Source organism: Phyllobates terribilis, unplaced genomic scaffold (assembly GCF_046119375.1).
Source record: "Phyllobates terribilis strain yellow unplaced genomic scaffold, ASM4611937v1 Scaffold_4__5_contigs__length_816908805, whole genome shotgun sequence".
NCBI classification, from domain to species: domain Eukaryota; kingdom Metazoa; phylum Chordata; class Amphibia; order Anura; family Dendrobatidae; genus Phyllobates; species Phyllobates terribilis.
The window spans coordinates 65,222,377-65,231,911 of record NW_027362764.1 but is presented as its reverse complement, the minus strand read 5'-3'; positions in this window follow the sequence as shown (position 1 = coordinate 65,231,911).

Sequence of the window (9,535 nt, the reverse complement as noted above, 5' to 3'; positions counted from 1 at the left end):
CCAATGACCATCTGGATGATCCAGAGGAGGCATGTTTGAAGGTCATGTGGTCAGATGAGACCAAAATAGAATTTTTGGTATTAATTCCACTCGCCATGTTTGGAGAAAGAAGAAGGATGAGTAGAACCCCAAGAACACCATACCAACTGTGAAGCATGGTGGGAGACATCATACTTTGGGGGTGATTTTCTGCAAAGGGGACATGACGACTGCACCATATCTAAGGGAGGAAGGATGGGGTCATGTATCGTGAGATTTTAGACAACAAGCATGACAATGACCTGAAACACACAGCCAGGGCAACTAAGGAGTGGGTCCGTAAGAAGCATTTCAAGATCCTGGAGTGGCCTAGCTAGTCTTCAGACCTGAACCCAATAGAAAATCTTTGGAGGTAGCTGAAACCAGGGCTGTGGAGTCGATAAGCCAAACCTCCGACTCCTCAATTTCCATGACTCCGACTCCAGGACTCCGACTCCCTCATTCATGGCTCATGTTTAAGTGATAAATTTACTGTAGCACAGATTCATCTCAGCTAAAAGTCTAGACCTTTAGATCAGGAATAGGACAGACATTTATATGACATTTCATAACTTTCCCAAATTCTTAGGAAAAAATATTCCCCACAAACTGCATTGAACTACTGTACCCAATTTATTATATATTTTAGGAGTCAGAGTCGGTCCATTTTATACAGACTCTGACTCCACCAAAATGGGCTCTGACTCTGACTCCACAACTCCACAGCCCTAGCTGAAACTTAATGTTGCCCAGTGACAGCCTTGAAACCTGAAAGATCTGAAGATCTGTATGGAGGAGTGGGCCAAAATCCCTGATGCGGTGTGGGCAAACCTGGTCAAGAACTACAGGAAACGTCTGACCTCTGTAATTGCAAACAAAGGTTTCTGTACCAAATATTAAGTTCTGTTTTTCTATTGTATCAAATACTTATTTCATGCAATATAATGCAAATTAATTATTTAAAAATCACACAATGTGATTTTCTGTATTTTTTTTTAGATTCTCTCACAGTTGAAGTGTACCTACGATAAAAATTACAGACCTCTCTATTCTTTGTAGGTGGGAAAACCTGCAAAATCGACAGTGTATCAAATACTTATTTTCCCCATTGTATATTTCATGCGTTGGAATTGGAGGTGTATATACCATACGCTCACTGTGAGTTCCCCAATAACCGGCGTAGTAATGGAAGTAGCCACAGCCTCGTCCATCACTCGTCAGTCAATTGCGTAATTATCCTGACGATTGGAGGCAGCAGAGTTGAGTTCCCCTGACAAACTGGTGGCAGAGGTGGGATCTGTGTAACCCCTCCGGCTGCTATCCTTGACACCTTGCCTCTTCTGCGCCAACCTTGCACTACTCCTACCACTTCCTCTGGATGACACAGCAAAGAAAAAAGTTTTGTGTGCGCTTTTTTCCAAGAGGTTCTAGGTTGCTTCCAGAAAATTTGCCTCCATTTCCAGGAGCTTCCTAAAAGTTCTAGGAGAGTGGGCAAAGTATGAAATAAAGGGCTAATTGCCACCTTCAAAGCTACTTTTTAGTGTTTTTTTAGATAAAATATACCAGACTGATTTAAAAAAAGTCAAGGCTGAGAGTTTTTTGTGGATTGTAAGAAAGACACCGATCTCCTATATAAAGACCAAATTATACGGGAAGGTGCACAGTACCGTATACCTGGTCTACACAGTAGTTGTGCCTTGTACTTTCCTCCTCACTAAGCACATAAATCCTTCCTCTATAAATCAAGAACAAGTGACATTAACCAGGAAGATTTCATTTACTGGGAAAAATATTTACCTAAACACAGAGCAGTCATCAGGAAATGCCTCATAGTAAGCAGATGTCATGGACATCTTCACAAAACTAGTGACCCGTTTTCCAAAACTTGCACTTTGCAGAGCACAGCTTCTTCCACTTGTTTGTTCTGTCATAGTTACCGTAATTGATTATCCATCGTGGTTGTTATTTAAAGGGACTCATTAATTATTAATAGGTATCAATGAACAGTGCAGTATGTAGTTGGAATAACAACGGCAGCAGCACATTATAGGAAAGGATGCTCCAGAATTATTACAATTGTTCAGTAAAACATACATCTCCTTCTATCTACCATTTATAATACTGTGTCTTATCTGACCAGAGGCGCTATTTTCTGGACCACACTTTTAGAAACAGTGCCACCTTTGGCCATAGGCAGCAGGTGGTATTGCATCTCAGCTATAGCAAAAATCACTGACTGAGGTGGAATAGCAATAGTTAAAAAACAATACTTTATTATAAATCTTAAAATCCCATAAACAAAACCACCGTACTGTATGCAGTCTATCCTGTATGCCCAACTATTTCGTCACAAGGGTCATACTCAGGATACTAATATTCCCTGCAGTGTGTGCAAACTTGGTCAAGAACTACAGGAAATGTCTGACCTCTGTAATTGCAAACAAAGGTTTCTGTACCAAATATTAAGTTCTGTTTTTCTATTGTATCAAATACTTATTTCATGCAATAAAATGCAAATTAATTATTTAAAAATCATACAATGTGATTTTCTGGATTTTCTTTTTAGATTTTGTCTCTCACAGTAGAAGTGTACCTACGATAAATATTACAGACCTCCCCATTCTTTGTAGGTGGGAAAACTTGCAAAATAGGCAGTGGATCAAATACTTATCATTCCCACTGTATATTTCATGCGTTGGAATTGGACGTGTATATACCATACGCTCACTGTGAGTTCCCCAATAACCGGCCTAGTAATGGAAGTAGCCACGGCCTGGTCCATCACTCGTCAGTCAATTGCGTAATTATCCTGACGATTGGAGGCAGCAGAGTTGAGTTCCCCTGACAAACTGGTGGCAGAGGTGGGATCTTTGTGACCCCTCCGGCTGCTATCCTTGACACCTTGCCTCTTCTGCGCCGACCTTGCACTACTCCTACTGCTTCAATGTGCCTCTGGATGACACAGCAAAGAAAAAAGTTTTGTATGCGCTTCTTTCCATGAAGTTCTGGGTTGCTTCCAGAAAATGTGCCTCCATTTCCACCGTCACAAGGGTCATACTCAGGATATTAATATTCCCTAAAACCAATCACCCAATATGTCATACCCGGTGCTTAGATACTACTCTTAATACATCTGTATCCTCAATTACCAACTCTTGAGCAGATATAAATTATTCCCACAGAAGGAGCATATAATTATTATTGCACTTTGCCCTCTGTAAAATATCAGACTATGGACCCCTTTTAATATACAGTCGGAGCTATAAAAAAAAGAAAGATCCCCCCACCTCCTTTTCTATAAACTCCAGTCCACTACTAGGGGATACAGATAGCACAGTACTACCTATGTTATACTCCTATCCAATCTTAAAGCAATTGGTATGTGATATAAATTTACTGCCTGTTAATTCCTGCTGAATCACAGATGGCTCAATGGCAGCGCTTCATCTACATAGGACACAGCTCTTATTGTATCACGTACAGGCCCAATAAATCGTCTGTCATTACGCTGTTCCTTTAAAAATTGCTGCCCCTTTATTTATAACTCAGGATATCAGAGCAGCATCTTGGCATGTGCATCCCTATATCAATATACATGCCCAAAACATACATATACGCAGGGGTGGATTAAGAGTAGCAAGGGCCCCGGGCAGTTTAGAAGGCGCGGGCCCCCCACCCCACACACCTGATGTATTACGTGACATGTCACATGATCCCCTGTGATAGATCATGTGATAGTTCACGTGAAATTAATTTTGCACAATATTAATTATAATAATTTTTTTTAGGTTGTGTGCCCACTACGCGTTTTTTAAGCGTTTCCGCAGCGGCAATTCCGCTGCAGAAACGCTTAAAAAACGCTTGGTAGAAGGCCTGCCATGTTCCCCAATGATAATCCGCATGTGCTGTGCACATGCTGCGAAAGTTTCCGCTGCAGATTATCATTGCGGAAAAATCCGCAGCACTAACAATTATTTTGCGGAAGCGCTGTGTTTTCGCCGCCATTGACTTGCATTGGAACGCATGTAATCCGCATCACTGCATCTGTACATGCAGAATCCATGCGTTTCAATGTGCGGATGGTACCCGGGTTTGGAGTAGAGGAGACTCTCCTCCGGACCCAGGTACCATAGAACCTGTAAAAAAAAGAATAAAATAAAAAATAAATATTATACTTACCTTCTGATGGCCCCCGGTGTCTTTATCCGATGCGTCCTGGCTTGCCGGCAGCTCGCGATGGTCTGAAAAGGACCTGCCGTGACGTCATTTAGTCATGTGATGGGTCACGCGACCGCTGACGTCGGCAGGCCATCAGAAGGTAAGTTTATATTTATTTTTTACCATTCTTTTACGGTCACACTATATAAATCCATGCCGGTTGCATGGATTTATATAGTGTGACCAAGTTGTCAAGCACTTTCCAAGTGATGCTAAAATCGCTTGGAAAGCGCTTGTCAACCCGCATGCGGAAATGCATGTGAAGAACGCTTCACATCCGCATGTCCCTGGCAGGAAAAACGCATGTAAAATCCGCATGTACAATCCGCATGCGTTTTTTCTGCCAGGGAGATGCAGAAACGCTCAACAAAAAATCCGGAGCATTTCTGCATCGTGGGCACATAGCCTTACATTAATTGTATGACTCAATATTGAGCACACGTAGCCATCTATACACAGCAGGAGGCCGCACGTAGCCATCTATACACAGCAGGAGGCCGCACGTAGCCATCTATACACGGCAGGAGGCCGCACGAAGCCATCTATACACGTCAGGAGGCCGCACGTAGCCATCTATACACGGCAGGAGGCCGCACGTAGCCATCTATACACGGCAGGAGGCCGCACGTAGCCATATATACACGGCAGGAGGCCGCACGTAGCCATCTATACACGACAGGAGGCCGCACGTAGCCATCTATACACGGCAGGAGGCCGCACGGAGCCATCTATACAAAGCGGGAGGCTGCATGGAGCCATCTATACACAGCGGGAGGCCGCACGTAGCCATCTATACACAGCGGGAGGCCGCACGTAGCCATCTATACACAGCGGGAGGCCGCACGTAGCCATCTATACACAGCGGGAGGCCGCACGGCGCCATCTATACACAGCGGGAGGCCGCACGTAGCCATCTGTACACAGCGGGAGGCCGCACGGAGCCATCTATACACAGCGGGAGGCCGCACGGCGCCATCTATACACAGCAGGAGGCCGCATGGCGCCATCTATACACAGCGGGAGGCCGCACGGAGCCATCTATACACAGCGGGAGGCCGCACGGAGCCATCTATACACAGCGGGAGGCCGCACGGAGCCATCTATACACAGTGGGAGGCGGCACGGAGCCATCTATACACAGCGGGAGGCCGCACGGAGACATCTATACACAGCAGGGAGCCGCATGGTGCCATCTATACACAGCGGGAGGCCGCATGGCGCCCCCCCCAGAGACAGCGAGAGGCCGCCCGTAGCCATCTATACACAGCAGGGAGCCGCACGATGCCATCTATACACAGCGGGAGGCCGCACGGAGCCATCTATACACAGCGGGAGGCCGCACGGAGCCATCTATACACAGCAGGAGGCCGCACAGAGCCATCTATACACAGCAGGAGGCCGCACGGAGCCATCTATACACAGCGGGAGGCCGCACGGCGCCATCTATACACAGCAGGAGGCCGCACGCAGTCACGAACACAAACATATACAGACATATACATACACGCATAAACACATTTGAAACACAAAAATACATATAAACAGACATCACACAATGATATCTGCCTGCACACACATACATACATACACATACACACACACACTCACTCTCACACATACACACTTTCTCACACACACACACACATTCACCATCCCCCGGCTCGGCGTAAGTAGCAGTGCAGGCCGGGCGCGCACTGCGTGACGTCACAGCTAGGAGACACGGCCGCGCACAGGGCCGTGTCTCCTAGCAGTGACGCGGCCGGGCCAGCACACAGGGAAGTTAACTGCTGCAGTGCTGGCCCGGCCTAAGAAGAAGCAGCGGCCGTGCACCGCTGCTGGGGGAGTGGTCCGGGGGCCCCCCCCCGCCACTGTCTGCCGGTATGTGCCGCGGGGCCACACATATAATGAGGGCAATCCAGCCATAGCCCCCCCGGAGCCCCGGGCCACCTGGAGACCCGAGGCCCCGGGCGGTAGCCCGGATTGCCCTCATTATAATCCGCCTATGCATATACGGCTCTACGCGTTTCACCCATATGATATTTTTATGGGCACATCAGGAGGCTAAAGCGCTATGTTTTATATTTATAATAAAGTATTGTTTTTTAGCTATTGCTATTCCACCTCAGTCAGTGATTTTTGCTTATTTTGGTGGTTTAAATACATTTTTGAGTTGTTGGTCCTCAGTCAGTGAATATCTCAGCTATAGCCCATGGACAAGAGTTAGCCTATTACTTTACTATGCTCTTTTAAATAGCTTCTTCTTTGAGAAGAGATGATTAAAGTAGTATTCTGGCAATCATCGACAGCTTTTCCATGACATTATTTATTAACTCTAATGGAAGGTGCCATGCAAGGATGACTTTCCCCGGATTCTCCTTCCAGGTTGTTCCAATATCAAAGGTTAAACAAAAGAAACAGTTCTACACTGTGTTCCAAATTATTATGCAAATAATATTTTCTCAAATTTTCCCAAATTACCTATATGAATTGCAGTCATTGTAATTTTCCAGTCAAATAACTATTAGAGTACAATTGAAAGGTTTTTGTACAAACTGCCTATGATAACAGTATATTTTTTAAAAAATAAAAAACTCAAACTGCACTCAAAATGCATGTTCCAAATTATTATGCACAGCAGAGTTTTCAACCTTTTCATTTTAATAAAGATCAAAAAAATTGTCATTTTTGAAATTATAAGCATTAGCAGGTTATTACAAACTGAAATCAAACAGTTTTCAACTCAAAACTTTATTCTAGGTGATGTTACATTTGCACATAGGACCCCTTGTTCGAAAGGAGCTTCTGAACTCTCTCGTCCATTGAATTTGTCAGGTTTTGGATGGTTTTTGCTTCAATTGTTTTGCATGAGGACAGAATACCCTCCCAGAGCTGTTGCTTAGATGTGAACTGCCTCCCGCCATCATAGACACTCCTTTTGATGATGCTCCAGAGGTTCTCAATGGGGTTGAGGTCAGGGGAGCATGGGTGCCACACCATAAGTTTGTCCCCTTTTATGCCCATAGCAGCCAGAGATGCAGATGTGTTATGTGCAGCATGAGACAGGGCATTATCATGCATGAAAATGATTTGGCTGCGGAATGCACGGTTCTTCTTCTTGAACCATGGAAGGAAGTGCTGTTTGAGAAACTCAACATACATTATGGAGTTCATCTTTACCCCTTCAGGGATCCTAAAAGGGCCGATAATCTCTCTCCCCATGATTCCAGCACAAAACATTACTCCACTTCCTCCTTGTTAGCGCCGTAGCCGTGTTTGCATGGGGTGTCCATCAACCAGCCATCCTCCACTCCATCCATCTGGACCATTGAGATCATTTCATGCATGATAATGCCCCGTCTCATGCTGCACATAACACATCTGCATCTCTGGCTGCTGTGGGCATAAAAGGGGACAAACTTATGGTGTGGCACCCATGCTCCTCTGACCTCAACCCCATTGAGAACCTCTGGAGCATCATCAAAAGGAGTGTCTATGATGGCGGGAGGCAGTTCACATCTAAGCAACAGCTCTGGGAGGGTATTCTGTCCTCATGCAAAACAATTAAAGCAGAAACCATCCAAAACCTGACAAATTCAATGGACGAGAAAGTTCAGAAGCTCCTTTCGAAACAAGCGGTCCTATGTGCAAATGTAACATCACCTAGAATAAAGTTTTGAGGTGAAAACTGTTTGATTTCAGTTTGTAATAACCTGCTAATGCTTATCATTTCAAAAATGACAATTTTTTTGTTCTTTATTAAAATGAAAAGGTTGAAAACTCTGCTGTGCATAATAATTTGGAACATGCATTTTGAGTGCAGTTTGAGTTTTTTATTTTTAAAAAAATATCCTGTTATCATAGGCAGTTTGTACAAAACCCTTTCAATTGTACTCTAATAGTTATTTGACTGGAAAATTACAATGACTGCAATTCATATAGGTAATTTGGGAAAATCTGAGAAAATATTATTTGCATAATAATTTGGAACACAGTGTAGTTTCTCAAAATTGGGAAGGACCAATAGATTAAAGAATTGTAATGTAAGCAATTGCCTAATATCCATCAACTATATCACTTTATTAATCAACTTGAATATATTAAGTTATTCTCATATGAATTAAATCATTTATGCAGAAGAGCTTTTTCCATCCGTGGTCTAGAAGCAGCGGCCACATGAATAGGATCATACACTTGCTGGATGAACCACATTTGCAGACAGTGTATCTACTGGCTAACAAGGTATTACAAAGGGCAGAGCTATAAAACATCATATAATACAGCAATGCAATGCCCAATATTACCTCTATACAACCTTCTCAAATAGCGCCACACAGTGCTCATACACTACAGTAATTCCATGCCAGAATAGTACTGCCATACAGCACCAGAATACTATGTGAGCTGCTATTCCTGATCATGGGCACGCAGTACAGGTGAGCTGCTATTCCTGATCGTCGGCACGCAGCGCAGGTGAGCAGCTATTCCTGATCGTGGGCACGCAGCGCAGGTGAGCAGCTATTCCTGATCGTGGGCACGCAGCGCAGGTGAGCTGCTATTCCTGATCGTGGGCACACAGCGCAGGCGAGTTGCTATTCCTGATCGTGGGCACGCAGCGCAGGTGAGCTGCTATTCCTGATCATGGGCACGCAGCGCAGGTGAGCTGCTATTCCTAATCGTGGGCACGCAGCACAGGTGAGCTGCTATTCCTGATCGTGGGCACGCAGCACAGGTGAGCTGCTATTCCTGATCGTGGGCACGCAGCACAGGTGAGCTGCTATTCCTGATCGCGGGCACGCAGCGCAGGTGAGTTGCTATTCCTGAACGTAGGTACGCAGCGCAGGTGAGCTGCTATTCCTGATCGTGGGCACGCAGCGCAGGTGAGCTGGTATTCCTGATCGTGGGCACGCAGCGCAGGTAAGCTGCTATGCCTGATCGTGGGCACACAGCTCAGGTGAGCTGCTATTCCTGATCGTGGGCACGCAGCGCAGGTGAGCTGCTATTCCTGATCGTGGGCACGCAGCGCAGGTGAGCTGCTATTCCTAATCGTTGGCACGCAGCGCAGGTGAGCTGCTATTCCTGATCGTGGGCACGCAGCACAGGTGAGCTGCTATTCCTCATCGTAGGTACGCAGCGCAGGTGAGCTGCTATTCCTGTTCGCAGGCACGCAGCGCAGGTGAGCTGCTATTCCTGATCGTGGGCACGCAGCGCAGGTGAGCTGCTATTCCTGATTGTAGGTACGCAGCGCAGGTGAGCCGCTATTCCTGATCGTGGGCACGCAGCGCAGGTGAGCTGCTATTCC